The following is a 16652-nucleotide window of genomic DNA, read 5'->3' as shown; positions in this document are numbered from 1 at the left end:
GGGTTGGAGTAAGGGAAGGGGCATGGGGTTATTAATGATGGTGGATGGGCTGGGGATGTGGCTCAAGCGGTAGCGCACTTGCCTGGCATGCGTGTGGCCCGGGTTCGATCCTCAGCACCACATACAAACAAAGATGTTGTGTCCGCCGAAAACTAAAAAATAAATATTAAAATTCTCTCTCTCTCTCTCTCAAAAAAAAAAATTAATGATGGTGGAATGTGATGATCATTATTATCCAAACTACATGTATGAAGACAGGAATTGGTGTGAATATACTATGAATACAACCAAAGCTATGAAAAATTGTGCTCTATATATGTAATAAGAATTGTAATGCTTTCTGCTGTTTTCTCACGGATGATATTTATAGCATCTAAGATACTACAGAAGAAAAGATAACTAACTTGAATAAATACCAAGAGAAATTATTCAAAAGGAAGCAGAGAGAGAAAAAGGTATTGGGAAAAAAAAAGGAGAACAGAACCTCAGTGATCTATGAGCAAATATCAAATATACGTGTAATTGGAATCCCTGAATTTGGTAGGAGATGGTGCAATGGATAAAATATTTGAAAGAATAATGGCCAAGCAATTGATGAAAATTGTAAGCCTGCAGATCCAAGAACCTCAATGAATCCTTAGAGTGATAAATATGGAAAAAAATCAAAATATATCTCTCAGCAAAGCAGGAAAATGGTATTTATGTAAACTTTCTTTCAGAATAGCCACTTTCCATTAGTGTCAGGGAATTTTCTTCCATTCTTCCAGGGGTTTTTGTTTGTTTGTTTTTTGAATTGGGGATTGAACCCAGGGGTGCTCTACTACTGAGCTACATCCCTAGCCCTTTTTGTTTTTCTTTTTTTTTTTAATATGTACTTTTTAGTTGTAGTTAGACACAATATCTTTATTTTATTTATTTTTATGTGGTGCTGAGGATCGAACCCTGGGGCCTCGCACATGCTAGGCGAGCACTCCACCGCTGAGCCACAATCCCAGTGCCCCCTTTTTGTTTTTAAATTTGAGACAGGGTCTTGCTAAGCTGCTTAGGGTCTCACTAAGTTGCTGAGACTGGCATCAGACTTGCAATCCTTCTTCCTCAGCCTCCAGAGTCACCTTATAGGTGTGCACCTGGCTATGCAAGTACTTAACAGTGATCCAAAATGGGAAGAGGGATGATATATGAAGATATGCAGTTCTGATACTTTTTAAACCTATCAGGATTAAATATTTTAGGTTTTCCCAGTGACCTTATTTTCATTTTACTGTTTGTAAATAAATCCAGAATGTTTCTGTAGTTTTTTTCCAGAGGGAGATTCTATGAGTATCCCTACATAACAATGCTTCTATGCTGAAATCACCATTCTATCTGTAGAAGAAATACTTGCCTACTAGTGTGGAAATAAAACAGAAAACCTGGTATAATTTTATTTAAGTCTTTGAACATGGCTAGATGGAATATAAATGACTGTGTAATGATTGCATGTTATTGAATACAAGTTTTTCCTTGCAAGCTAGCTCACAAAACCTTATAATCTCCCTGTACCTAAAACCTCACATAATTGAGGCAAGTCATTAAAGCCCTAACTAATATTTCTTGAAGTTCTTCATAGTTTTTAGACTGTTCTGTTCCCTTATCTCTATTTGTATGGCTTGAATGGCAGGAGGGTCTCTGTCTCCTATTCAAATTCAGAAAAAGCTATCATGGCTGCTTAATCCATGTTAAGAATACCATGTAATAAGCCTCTTGGTGCAGAGCCTGGGGACTGTGGGGGCCTCTGTATCTTCTCTTCTTCTGCCTCAGTCTCTATAGACATGTGGGGAAACACGAATAGGCTTTAAATATTTCAGGGAAGCAGGTATGTTGGTCATCCCCACTGTGTGGGTCCTAAGATCATGGCTGCCACCTAAAGATAGCATGATGTGCAGGTGCTGTCCTTTACATGAGAAATGACAACCAATGAACACAGAAAGTTATAGAATTGCATTTGCTTTTATAGTGATGGTGATTTATGGCATGCTTTTAAACTAGACATTTAAAACAGTGACTGTCGGACTTTAATAGCAAGAGAAACAACTGAAGAGCTTGAAAAAATGCAAATTCCCTGGCTCCCACCCTAGAGACCCTGAATTCAAGACATCTGGGCCAGGCCCTAGGAATAAGACCTTTAGGCGTTTCCAATGCTGATTATTTACACTTAAAGTATTGCCATTTCCTTAGTTGGAGTAAATGAACAATTAAGACACTTTTGTGCTCTAAGAGTGTGAACCAATGCTTTATTCTGTATTATTTACACTAGTTTCCTCAGTTCTCTCCCACTGTCTTTTACTTGTGTTGCAAGTATTAAATGAGGGCACAACATTCAAAGCACATGGGAAAAAGTCTCCTTCCTTCCTTAGCAACCAGTCACCCAGCTCTCCTTCCTGGTGCTTCTACTATTACATTTCTTATGTATCCTTCCAAAGATATTCTGTGCATTTGAAAACATAGGAGACAGCCTATGAATTTGAAAATAAAAGTACAGGCATATGATATTTTTCTTCTAACAAATGTTAAGACACACAATGTTCTATGTTCTTCACCTAGATTTAAAAAAATTTTTTTAAAAAAAACCTTCTGCTTAATATAGGTTGAAAATCTTTTTGTATCAGTACACAGAGAGCATCCTTAAAGAAAAAGAGACTTTTAAAAAGCCTGATAGCCTTCCATGGTATTGATGAGCTGTCATGTATTTGAACGGCCTTCTTTTCATGGACATTTGTTTCCAATCTTTGCTAGCGATGTACTGTTGCAATGGATGACCTTGCACTCATTTCACACCTGTGTTAGTATATCTCTAGGATAAATTCTAGAAGTGGAATAATTGGGTCAAAGACTATACATGAATTTGTTATTTTGAGAGATATTGCCAAATTGTTTTATACCATGAGGTATAAAACTTCTATTTTTACAAATCTGACAGGTAGAAAATGCTACTTTTTAGATTTGGTTTGCAGGTATGTGAAGTCGGATATCATGCTACTAGGTGATATTGAATTCCTTTTCCTGTGAACTCTCTTTGTATCATTTTATATGGTCTTTTCTTATTAATTAATAAAAAAGGTAGTCTTGTTTTATCAACAGATGGACTATCATGTCTTGACCACGACCTTGACCCTCACGCCCCCCCCCCAAATTTATTAACCCCAGCATGGAATTCTGGCTTTGCTACTTGCTATGTGACCTTGGAATAGTTACTTCAATTCTTTGGGTCACAGTGTCCAAGTGCCAGGCTTAATAAAGTCTGCCGTTATCAAAATGGTTCTTTAAAACCAGGGAGTTGACTTGGGCAAGTCAAGCGGTTGCAGAACACATTTCTCCGCGGGGGAATTTTGCTTAGGCGCGGAGGCCAGGACGTAGCAACCAACCGCGGGGTCAGGGAGAGGCGCCGGGGGGAAGCTGTCTTATTAAAGCTCGGGTTTTTCCGTTCGATAGAGTTGTGACCAAGAAATCAAAATCAAGCAAAGAGGGAGCCACTTTGTGTAGCGTTATCTGGCCCCTCGGCCTCCCCTCCCGCTCTCTGGCCCCCTCCCCTTCCAGGTGGAGCTCTGCGCTCCAGCCCCCGCGAGCCAGACGTGGCGGGTGCGGCGGAGCCCTGGGGCCCAGAGCGCTGAGACGCTGAGGGTGGGCCTCGCGGTCACGTGATCCCGGCCAGCTGTTAGCAGGGGGCGGTGGGACTGAAAGCCCGGAGTCTAAGAAGGGGGAAGCGCCCGGCGGCCGCCTCCGACACTGCAGTTGCAGCTCCTGATGTCGCCGCAGTAATCCAGCCGCTGCGCACTCTCTCCCTCACCGGTCACAGCACCGCATCGCAGGGCCGAGCCCGGATCCCGCCGCTCCGCAGGTGAGAGCCGCGGCGGGCCACGACTGGGAGCTCCGGGCCTTTGCAACGCTGTTTCCCTGGGCGGGTTTCACTCCATCCGCCATCGCAGTCCCCAGCGTCTGGTCGCCTGCCGCCTTAGGAGCCTGCAAGTAGTGCTACCCCGGGCCTATTGCCCTCCAGGGTTGGTTCAGACAGGCTGGGGAATCTTGGGGATGGGAAGAAAGGTGGCTTCGGCAAAGGGTCGGGGGTGACTTAGGTTTAGGGAATGCGGGGGCGAAGGAGAGAGACGCCCCACCCCGGGGTGCAGGCACTGCAGCCTGTTTGGAACCTGCCCCCCACCCCGCCCTCCGTACTCCAACCCTGTCCTTCCCTCCACCTGCCTTTAACTCAGAACATCTCCCGGCTGCTCTTCCTGTTTTCTTTACTGGCAGCCAAGTTGCCACCCCCTGAATGTGTGACTGTGCTCCCCCCATTCCTCCACCGTTCGGGTGGCTGGCGGGATTCGGGGTTCCGAGCTCGTCCCGGCGCAGCGTAGGTGAAGGAGCGAGCCTGGCACCTTCTCGGAGCTAAGGCACCTGCCGCGCTGGCAGGCTGGCTGCGAACACGGCTGCGTGGCGAGGCCGCTGCCCTTGGCCCAGCTCTGCCCCCTGCGTCCACCCTGTCGGCTACAGCCCAAGGGTGTCCGGGTCTGTCTTCCAATTACGGGCTTGAGCGAGCTGTTGCTCTAGTCTAGGCTGGCCGCGCGCAGGACTTGACTCAACTTCCCCGCGAGCGGCACCCGGGCGTTCCTGGGGGTGCGAGAGGGGTCAGGGCAGGTTAACGTGCTGGCCTCAGGGCGCCTATGGGTGAAAGGCACTGGTGTGTTTCTGAGATGATTGTCCACCTCAGTTTATCGTTGGCTCTTCAGTTTGCTTTTTCTCTCTGGCACATCACTCACTCATTGAGGTCTGCAAAGCAAAAGAGAAGATTGAATTTTAGAGAATTGTCGAAAATTCGTATTTAGGGATTTAAAAATGCCCATTACACCCGTATGAATCTAAGGAAACTCTTATTTTCTGTGACTCAAAGCTGACTTGGTAGGATTTCATTAAGTGATATAGCTTTTCTGATTAGTATTAGCTTGCAGGTGTCTTGAATGAGGCTTGTGTCCAGTTTCGCCATGGTGATGGTGGTGGTGGTTGTCTACTGTGATCCACGCCTGACTTGAAGACGCATTACTTGCAGATGAAACCTATGTTAATTCAAAATGGCAGCATGAAAAATCAGGCCAGGCTGGGAAGCAGCACAGACTACAGCCAACAGCAGCTGCCCCGTGACTTAAGCCTTGGTGAGGGAATCAAGGAGAGGGAAGGCTCTCTTGGGTATCAGGAAGTGATTCATGGAACTGGTTAGATTTTAGCGTGTAAGCATGGTCTTGGGGAGTAAGTGGGAAGTTTGGGGAGCTGCAGTTATTTCCCCTAACTTGTCAAAAGCTGGTTATAAAACCTATTCAGAATTAAGATTTTGATCTGATTTTCTTCAGGCTTAACTAAAGATAACTAAAGATGTCTGTTTGATGCACAATTTGGATGTTTTGAACGTACCAGCTGCTTTTAAAAGGAATGGATTTGTAGTGTAAACATAATCCAAGAATAGTGCACACAACAAATACAAATAGCAAGTTTCATTAGAAGAGCTGATATAGCATGATGAGCAAGACCCAGGCACCAGAGAATGGCAAATTCTTGAAAGGTGACTCATTTTAGGACCCTCCCCCCCCTTTTTTAAATGCAGCTTTCCATTCCTTTTTCATTGCTGTGCTGCCAGCCATCTTGTCTTTTAGGAAGGAAGAGATGAAGGAGCAAGTGGGAAGATGAGGCTGAAGGTCAGGAGTGGCAGAGCTGGAGGCATCCTGAGCAGGCTTGTTGTGAACCCCCCTTTTATAATAGGGAAGCTGAAGCAGTGCAGATGGACCACCAAGGCCATATGGCTGGCAGCTGACCATAAGGACCCAAATCCAGGACCTCTTACTCTTGGTTTAGAGTTCCACATGGCACCTTTTAAAACCTGAGGGGAAAGGGCTCAGTGGCAAACACTGAGCAATGGGGAACCAAACTGTCACCTGAATTTTAAAACTTGTAAGTAAAGGGACTATACCTTAGTTTCTTAATTCAAGCCCATTTAAATTCTTGAGCCATCTACTTCACATTCACATTTCTAGTGATGGGTCTGCAGCTGTAATTAACCAAAATCTTCAAGATAAGAAGTGAATTCTTTGATTAAAAAATTAGCTGTTTGTGGAGAACCATTAAGCCAATTTCTTTCTAAAAAAACCTGAAATGGGCTATATACCTAATTTTTTGAATATCCAATTTTAAGTAAAAGTAAGTAATAAGTCTATTTTAAAATAACTTTGAAGCTGTACTAAAGTCAGATGGTTTTTCTATAATTTGAATTCTTATAATTTGAATTTTCTGACTCATGAATCAGTAACTCCAGATCTGTGAAAGCAGAACTAGAAGTTGTGTGTGGGTTTGGGTTTGTGCAGTACTGGGGAGTGAATCCACGGGCACACAACCACTGAATTATATTCTCAGGCCTTTTTATTTTGAGACAGGGTATTGGTAAATTAATAAGACTGTCTTAAACTTGTGACACTTCTGCTTCAGCCTCCTGAGTCATTGGGATTATAGGTGTGCACACTGCCTGGTAGTGTTTCTATACTTTTCATATTTTTCCTTTGGGGTGATCTTTTTCTTATTAATTGGGAAGAGCTCTTTATATATGAAGGAAAATATTTCTTTTTGATAGATATTACAAATGCATATCTTAGTATTTCGTTTAAAAGGTTTGTTCCTTAAGAAGTTTACACTATTTTACAATTAAGTCTTTAATATTTTCCTTTGTGAGTTGTTGGTTTTATTATTTATTTTTGCTTGCTTAGGTAGGTTTTTCCCTTTCTAAGAGTATTTAAGAAACATTTATTCAGATGTTTTATATTTTATAGCTTTATTTTGTAAAAATTAAAAAATTTTTAATTAGAGTAACTTATTTTGGATGGGAGTGAGTTCGTGACTGGGACAGATTTCTTCCCTTCTTTCTATCCCACAGAATCAATTATCCCAGCATTATATTCTTTTGTTTAGTACACCTTTCACCTCAAATTTGGCCTTCACTGTACACTAATTTCCCATGATTTATAGCTATATTTTTGGACTTTCTACTCTGTTAATCTAGTTTTGCCCACAGTATACAAGCTATCTTAATACTGAAATTTTACAATGTAGTTTAATGCCATGTGGGGCTAATCATTTCTCATTTGGTTTTATTTCTGCAACTTGTTGGTTAATCCCACATATCTTTTGCAGATGAACTTTTTTTTTCTAATGCTGACGATTGAACTCAAGATCTTGAACATGCTAAGCATGTCCACTACCAGGGAGTTGCATGTCTAGCCCTCAAGATCACTTTTGACATATTTTTTTGCAAAAGCTCTATTTGTGTGTTGATTGCTGCCATATTGACTCTGCTAATTAACTTAAGGAAGACTGACACTTCTGTGTAATTGTTTCTTTCCAGCAAAGAACAGGAACATTTCCCTGCCATTCAGATCTTCCTTGTCCCTATAAAGACTTAGTTTTCTTCATTGAGGATTTGGGCATCTCTCCAGTAAATTTATCAGAAAGTTGGAAGAATCTAAGGAGAAGTACAAAACTCTAATGGTGGACTCAAGGAAAACTTACACTAAGGAAAAATACTTTCTGCTTTTGGCTGGATGGAGTTTGGGCAGCTTTGTTGTTAAGGGCATTTTGGAATCTGAATTCCCCTCTGAAATCCTTTCTTGTTATACAACCAGGCCAAATTACTTCACCATTCTTAACCTCAGTGTTCTCATCTGTGAAGTGGAAATACTACCCATGTGATGGAGTTATTGTGAAGATTAAAAGATTATGCACATTTATTTATACATATTGTTTAGCAGTATAACATTAAACACATAGTGAACGCTGAATGTTCTAAGGTAAAATTTTAGATTGTATGATTATATTTATGTTAGTTACCCCCATCAAATGAATGTATACATTCAGTCTTAATTCCACTCACAGGTCCAGTGGATCTCTGGAAATACTTTGCCAATTTAAAGGGAAGTTTGGGCTGGGGTTCTAGCTCAGGGGTAGTGTGCTTACCTAGTACGCGCTAAGGTCCTGAGTTCAATCCCCAGCCCCACATACATACCAAAAAAGTCTGGCTTGGGAAATAAACCAATGGAAGAGCCAGGAAATGTAGCAAAGAGTCATTGGAGTGAGGCAGAGCATCACCTACTTTGTGTCCCAGATAGATCAGCTGCTGCCCCTAGCACTTCCGCCTAGCCTGTGCTGAGTGGTGTTCCAGCCTCTTCCTCCACCCCCAGTCAGCCTGAGCCTTCTGTGCAGGGTTCTTCTCAGCAGCTCTTAGGCATGTGTGTGTTAGTCACATCTGCCTGTTGTCGCTTACTCAGAAACTCCTGATGTCATCACCCAGGGGTTGAAGTGACTGGACAGAATGGCAAGATGCCAGGAAAGGGGGGAATAGGGATGGGGGTGCCCAGCTCCAGCCTCAGCAGAAGCTGGGAGATGGTTCGGGGTGCCTCCTCTGTTCTTACTGATTATACATCTAACTTAAATCTCCCAGGGCCTAATCTACTCTCCTGAGATGAGCAAGGTATCTTGAGAGCTCCCATAGACATTTCTTAATGATGTTTTAAGTCATTTAACTCCTCCTCTCTTGGTTGTGTCCATGAGCACCACCTCTTCCCGATGACCTTGAAAACAGCCTGTTTCCCCTTGTGTTGAACACAGTGCTTGAACATGACTAGAGGCTCAAAATACATGTTGGTAATTCATCTGACCTCTTAGAAATCCTAACTTAAATTATGTAGTAATCAAAAGCTCTCCAGAATATCTTTGTTTTCTCTCAAAGTGAACCCTTAGTGTATTTTTTTATTGTAATTAGTAGTGCCTAGTGACCTGAAATAATAAATGGAATGTCTTAAAGTGTTCTTCTTAGTCACTAAAATTATCAGATTAAAAAATAATTTAAAAAGCCAATAAAGTAATATGACCTTGCTGTAAAAATGTTTAAATTATGTAACCAGGCAAAGTGAAATTTAAAGTTTCTATTTCTATAACCTCATCCACACTCCCACTCCTAACTCTCAATTAGATGTTAATACTTTGAGTTTCTTGTCTGTCAACCTGTCTATACATTGTCTAGTTACATAAATTACATGTACACACATATATGCTAATATGTTCATACGTATGTATATGGACTCCTTTTTGATAATAAAATGGGATAAATTTACTCATGGCAAAACACAGCAAATAGCTTGAGCATTAATGGATCTTTACTAAGTGGTTTTTAATTTCATTCTGTTAAACATAAAGTAATCCTCTGGTTTTATACCGGCAGGATTTATATTTTATTACTTTATTTCTTCTGTGGGGAATGGATGTTTAAGCTATATATTTTTTACAGCGACAGAGAGTAAACTTCCATTTTAAGAATGAATGGGGAGATTGTTTTAAAATCCCATTTCACAGAGTTAACAGGTACATATCAAATCACATTAAATGAAAGAGATCAGAATAGACAATGTGCGGTTTAGATGGGAGAGGAAAACAGATGGTGGGGAGAGGAAGGTCATAATTCAATGCACCCTTGCCAGATTAGTGGACACAATGGCAGCAATGTCAGAAATGAGAACAGAGGGAAATGAAAGGACCCTAGATGCAGCGCCCTTAGTAGTTCCCAAGGATTTCCCACCAGGAATGCTTTTGGCAGCTAACCACAGGCTGCCTATTTTAAACACATATTTTTCTTTCTTTATTTCCAGGACTCTGCTCTTTAAGAACATGATCAAGGAACAAACTTTTCTTGAATGCACCTTTAATTTTTATGTTCTTTACGTATTATCTTATATGCATGGTTGACATTATAGCCCCATTTTACAGATGAAGAACAACAGTACCTATAATGTGCATCTCCCTGACTTTTTTAGCCCTCCTGTAGCTTCTTAGAGTAATTATTCTGACTGTATACTGTTTACCTATATCACTAATGTGGTACAAGTGTTTTCTTTCTTCCCTCTTCCTTCATTCCTCTATTCTTTCATTCCTTCATTTCCTGTGAAAGATGGAAAACTATCTTCCGATCTGTCATATGCAGGGGAGCATTTTCCTTGCAATGAACTTGATCTGACCATATTTTTCTAATTTGGCTGGCTTGAGTGAAAAATGAATCCTACTTAAGTTGCCTACTTCCTGCATTAAAAAAAAATGTATCAGGGAGGAACGAATGTCACTCAGTTTCTCTCTTTTCCTTCACTTCGGAATCTCTTAAAGAGCCCTTGCTTTCATGCAGCTTGCCTTTGTAAAACATGGAATCATATTTTAAGTGCACCCTCAGAGTGTAGGTAGAAGAGTACAGGAGGGAGTGGAGTTTTTGCAGGTGATCCTTGAATTCAGGTGTGCTCCAACATTGTATATGCACAGAATAATGAGACAGATATTTTTCAAGTATATAGAGACTGTGTTGTCATTGAGTATATACAAATTCATCGAAAATTCATTATATATTTTTCCCTAGCCAACTGTAATGACATTATTTAAAAAAACTATTTTTATTTGTTCTTTTTAGTTATACATGACAGTAGAGTCTATTTTGACCATGAAAAAATTTTGACATTGAAAAGGTGGGAAACATCATACAAAAATATTTTATTGGACTTGAAAAATACTTTGGAAAAGTAATAGCTACATACGGAGTAGATAATAGATTTTGAAGTACAACATTTCATCGTATTATAGAAAACTCCATTTCCTTAGTTACTAGTCTGTCACATGAAACAACATTAAGTTAGGTATTTTGCTTAATTTATATTTCTCATTGTGGTCATATCTTGTAAATATGATATGAATATCATATCATTTTCAGAATCAGATGCAGTATCAGATGCGGCTAAAGGTAAATGTAGTTCATGTGCCTTGGTTGAGCTGTGGGATTTTCCTCCATCCCTAAGTCTCTGCCCTGTGCTAGGGCCATATTTATTCACTGCAGTGAATTGAATAATAGATTGTTATTTTAAAAAAATATTTTTAGTTGTAGATGGACACAGAATCTTTATTTTATTTAGCCATATGTGGTGCTAAGGACTGAACTCAGTTCCTCATACATGCCAGACAAGCGCTCTAGCACTGAGTCACAACCCCAGCCCGAATGATAGATTATTTTGACTGCAACTCTTCTGGGTTTTAAAAATATTTTTATTACAGATTCTTTCTTTTCATGTGAAAAATTTGAAAATGCTTGAATATATAGAGGTTAAGAAATTATTTATAAAACTATGATCCACTAATCTTATTATTACTATTCCTAATACTTTTGTTGCATTTTGTTGAAATTTTCTGTGGCATCTTTACAGATAACATGAATAAATTAAATGGTACCATATGTACATTTGTGTGTCCTCTTTTCATTTCATTAGCTTTCTCCCATGTATTGATATATTTCCTAACTTCTCACAATATGTGTAAATAGCTCATTACATAACATAAATATATTTTTTATTCTTATGATTATGTAAGTGGGTATATGTGCAGTATGTGGAGGTATACTAACAGAGGTTCATTAAATTATCAAGAGTTATGGTCAGGTTGAGTAGTCACTGATGTCCTGGGATTTTGGCTTTTTAACTTTAAATAGAAAAATTTTCCTATTTTTAATCATCTAAATTATTGGATTTTTTTTTTGTTGTTGTTTGTATTTTTGTGGTCCTGGGGATTAAACCCAGGGCCTTGTACTTGCTACGCAAAATTTTACCATTGAGCTATATCCCCATCCTTCAAACTGTAATTGTGGAATTAAATAACAAATTAGTTTGTGATTTTTTTTTTTTTTTTTTTTGGTGGGGGGGAGTACCGGGAATTGAACTCAAGGGCACTCAACCACTGAGCCACATCCCCAGCCTATTTTTTTAAAATTTATTTTTTAGTTGTAGTTGGACATAATACCTTTATTTATTTATTTTTATATGGTGCTGAAGACCGAACCCAGGGCCTTGTACATGCTAGGTGAAGGCTCTACCGCTGAGCCACAACCCCAGCCCATCTCCAGCCTATTTTATATTTTATTTAGAGACAGGGTCTCATTAAATTGCTTAGTGCCTCGCCATTGCTGAGGCTGGCTTTGAACCTGCATTCCTCCTGCCCCAGCCTCCCAAGCCACTGGGTTTACAGGTGTGCACTACTATGCCCGGCTCAAAAAGGTATTCTTAAAGAGTTCAATGAGCACTGGGGTGTAGTTCAATATAGAGCATGCTCTTTGCAGGTGTATAGTCCTGGGTTCCATCCCTAGCACAAAAAAACAAAAACAAAAACAAAACAAAACAACAACAAAAAACAAGGTTGAATGGGACTTTTATTCTTCAAAGTATTTAAATAATAATTAATCCAAAACTTCCTGATTGTCATGTAGTTTGATTTCCAGTTTTCAAGCCAAAGGGATGGAGGAAGCACAGTCATCTACAACTCTGTCAGACCAGAAAACAACCCAAACCTTTCTCTTTCAAGTTAACCTGGGTCACGACTTCAGCCACTTCCATCTCCAAGACAGAGGGTATTGCTGCCAGTGCTGTGTCTGAATTCAGATAAAATTAAAAGGTTTCCTTAAAATAAGCTGATGGCCCTTGAGGTTGGTGGATATCTTAAGGGGATTTATTGGACTACTCTGTTTTGTTGTGTTGAAAGTTTCCACAGTGAACAAAAGAACCAGACAGATAAAATGAATAATACTTTTGAAAGACAAAGATGTTTAAGAACCCTATCTGTGGATATTACACACCAGATCAGAATCCCTTGGGTTTGTTGAAACTATCCTTTCTGTGATCTCAGCTTGGACCTGCTGAACAGAATCCCTGAGGAGGGGTGCCTAGGAATCTGCCATTTTAACAAGCCCCCCTAGACCACTCGACGCTTGGTCAGATCTCAATACCATGAACTGAACTGCAGACTGGGAGCGTTTTGTCCAAACTGGATTCTGCTGATCTTTTTCTCTCACCGAAGATGAAATATAGATATAGATACCATTCTTCCTTTCATTTGCTCAACAAACATATAGTGAGGTCTTGAACTGTGCCAGTCTCTGTGGGAGGTGCCTGGGAGGTGAGGATTTACATGGTTCTTGCCCTGGGGCACTTGTGGTTTGCTGAGCAGAGACACAGGTCTAAAGCTTGAAGACAGAAAATGAAGCTAGAAAGAGAACTGGAGCTCTTCTTTTCCCCCTAGTGCACCAACACTCCCAAGCCCCACCAGAACCTCTCCCCATCCTTCCTAGCCCTACCTTCGTTCCTCAAGTATCTAAGTGGACAAGTTAAGCTGTCAGTGGACATTCTAAGAAAACATCCAGGACTGTCTCCAACCTTAAAATAATTTTAAACATTTTATGTGCTTTACATAAAGTTATCTATTACGGAAAGTTTCAAGCATCCACAAAAGTAAGGAGAAAAATAGAGTCAACCCTGTGTGCCACCGCCCAGCTCTAAAGGTTTTAATCTCCTAGCCAGTCTTGTTTGGTCTGTGCCCTTGCCCTGTCACCCGGTCACCCCACCCTGCATTATATCAGAGTCTTCCTCATGGGACCATTTCAGTGTGTGTCTTTTTAGGACATGGGCTCCTTCATAGAAATCATGTCCTGTCTAAGATATTAATCATCTGACAAATACCTAACCAACGTTCACATTACCCTCGCTGCCTTGACAAACTTTTGTACAGTTTGTTAAAATCAGGATCCAAATACTGCAATTGGTTGTTGTATCTCTTAAATAACTTGTTCTCTTGCTCTCCCCCCTCCACGCCCCCTGCTGTTTCTTATTTAATTGTTGTTGTTGAAGAAGCCAGCTTTGTTCTCTAGTTTCCTGTAGTCTTGATTTTGTTGAGAGCATCCCCTTGTGTCATCTGTAGTCTTTGATATCTGATAATTAGATCAAAAGATTTGAGCCTTTCGGTGCATTTCAGTTGTACTTTGGAATGTGAGTGTATCTGAGGATTTTGGGGCCAACTACTAATGAGAGGGGGGGAAGGATGGTAGTGGGTACTGGTGTAGACTTGCAAATGCATCACCAGTGAGGAGTAGGAAGGGAATGCAAACCCTTATTGAGTGCCTCCTGTATACAGCTGCAGCACTGGGTGTTTTCCATATGCTCACATTTAATCTCTGGTGCTATATTGTATATGGGTGCTCAGGCCCATTTCCATCAGAATTAGTGGGTGGAGTCTGGCTGGGAACTGGGGTCTGTGTTTCTAAAGCCTGCCATTCTCCACCCCCACCCCTGGGGACAATAGGGACAGGTAATTGAGGGGTCCTGGAGGAGTACAGGACCTTTTGAAGGAGCCACTTCCCAACTCGTCTCACTGTCACACAGGTTGTGACTCAGTGTTGCCAGATCTCTCAGTTGTCAGCAAAGTACAAATACCTGAATGTCTCTGGGAGATCTCTAGACTTAAAATGTTAGCTGTTAATTCAGTTTTCTCAAAAACACTGTCTAGGGGGCTGGAGTTATAGCTCAGAGGTAGAGCATTTGCCTCATACGTGTGAGGCACTGGGTTCGATTCCCAGCAACTAAAAAAATATTTTAAAAAACAAAACAAAACAAAAAAACATTATCTAGGGCAACACTTTGGGTTAAGCAATCTACAACCTGCCTCTTCCCCGCATCCTGTACCACGCTGCTGACAAGTATCTCTTTTGAAGTTCGGGAGGTAAGACCCAGGACCTAACCATCAAGTGACTTTTCCCTTGACATTAGAAAGGGAAATGGTAAGCAGCTCTTAAAGGACACTGATGACGATGAAGCAAACATTCAGAAAGTGAAAGGGCACTTAGATATTTCAGGAAAAACAGTATTTCTGAAGTCTGAACAAATAGACTTTGACACAGGAACAGGCTGCGGCATGCATTCTTCATTCTTTCACCGTGTGTCCAGAGGGTATCTGGAGCACTTTGTTGGTACTATTAAGTGCCATTCAGATCTCATGGAAACCCTGGGAGGAGTGCACTACCTCACTGTCCCTTTTATGAATGGTTTGGGGTAGGGATATGGCTGAGATTTGAACCCAGGTGGGCTCCAGCATCTGCTTCCTGCTAAGGCTTGCATCTGGAATGTTCCCCAAAGACCCATGTGTTTAAAGGCTTATTCCCCAGCTTAGTGCTACGAGGAGATGGTGTCACCATTATGAGCTGGGGCCCAGTGGCAGTGAGAGGTCTTAGGTCACTGGAGTGTGCCCTCAAAGGGGATAGTGAGAATCCAGCCCCTTCCATCTCTCATTTTTCGATTCCCAGCCATGAGGTGAATAACTTTGCTCTGTCATGTGCTCCTGCCATGATGCACTGCCTCGCCACAGGGCCAAAGTAACAGGGCCAACAGATCATGGACTGAAACCTCCCAAATTGTGAGCCAAATAGACCTTTTCTCTTTATAAGTTGATTATCTCAAGTATTTGTTAGTGTCAGAAAACTAACATTACTTAATACCCCATATGGTCTCTCTTGATAGTTCTTCAATCAAGGGATTGACAGTTCAGAGCTTGAATTCCTTGGCTATAGAGACCTAAAACTATGCTCTACTATATTAGTTTTCAAAAAAAAAAAAAATACTTAGCAGATCTGTCTTTCTCTTAGGCAGTACTTTGTGAGTCTGGGCTAATTTATGTGTATGATTATCATCAGCTGGTATTTATATCCCAGTTTTTCTTTCCCAAACACTTCATTAATCCTTACTACTTTAATAGTAGCTATATGACAGAAAAAATCAATTTATAAATGAGTATCATTTGTCTCGTTTTCAGTTCAGCAGGAATGTCAATAATTTTCAAAACGAATTTATCAGTGAATAAAATAGTAAAATCATTGCTTTGCTATTCTGGAAAGTGGTAATTCACAGACATTGAATTTAAACTTACTCAGTAAAGCTGGGAGGATGGAGAGTAGGGAATCCTGGCTTGAGACTGGGGTTCCATTCTTTGTGTCAGAAAAGGCAGTTTGTCACAGTTATTTGCAAGACAGTTAAGTTAACAAGGCCATAGCTCACACAGAGAGTCATTTTCTTCCTCTTTGGCATCTCAGCGCTTTCTTATTACTGACTAAGGTGACTGATGAGGGTCACTCTAGCTTCGCTGAGATAAAGGGGCAGGGCAGTTTGGCAGTCATGCAAAGAAAACCCCTGCCCACGCCCACAGCATTCATGCCTTCAATAACTCCTCACTGAACTTGAGGACAAAGACCTTTTCTCCCATGCGGCTTCCTCCCTCCTTGTCTAGACATTCTGCCGGTGGTCTCCTAGCTACAGGAGTACAGCACTCCAGTCCCACAAGCCTGAAGGCAATCCTCTTGCCACCAGTCAGGGTGAGTGTTGTAGCAGCAGCTCCTTTGCAGTGAGCTCCAGGAGAGTGCCAATACCATGTTCTCAGAGGAAGCCATGAATCCCCAGGGAAGTCCGTGGTGGTTAGAGACTGAGATTAGGGAGATACTACTGCAGTGTAGCAGTGTGGTTCAATGCCACAGCTCTTAGCCAGATGTGACTATTTAATTTTTAAAAATTTTAAATTGTGGTCAGAAACACATAACACATATTTAATCATCTTAGCATTTCTCATTGTACGATACAGTAGTGTTAAATATATTTACACTGTTGTAAAAGCAATCTCCAGAACTTTTTCATCTTGTAGAACGGAAACTCTCTACCCATTAAACAACAACTCCCTCTTCCCTTCTTCTCCCAGAC

The 16652-nt window shown here is 40.9% G+C and overlaps 1 protein-coding gene across 2 annotated transcripts in view; it reads left to right on the top strand.

The window, feature by feature from the left end:
• The first annotated feature begins 3747 nt into the window (after positions 1-3747).
• Positions 3748-16652, top strand: part of Scrn1 (secernin 1) — a 62596-nt gene continuing 49691 nt past the window's right edge. For both annotated transcript variants that reach the window (XM_027939629.2, XM_027939628.2), the window contains exon 1: positions 3748-3877. The gene's annotated coding sequence lies outside the window, so the exon portion shown is untranslated. The remainder of the gene's footprint in view (positions 3878-16652) is intronic.

This window comes from Marmota flaviventris, chromosome 1 (genome assembly GCF_047511675.1).
Source record: "Marmota flaviventris isolate mMarFla1 chromosome 1, mMarFla1.hap1, whole genome shotgun sequence".
Classification (NCBI taxonomy): domain Eukaryota; kingdom Metazoa; phylum Chordata; class Mammalia; order Rodentia; family Sciuridae; genus Marmota; species Marmota flaviventris.
Note: the sequence above shows the minus strand (reverse complement) of the source record. Positions and strands in the feature narration are given on the sequence as shown.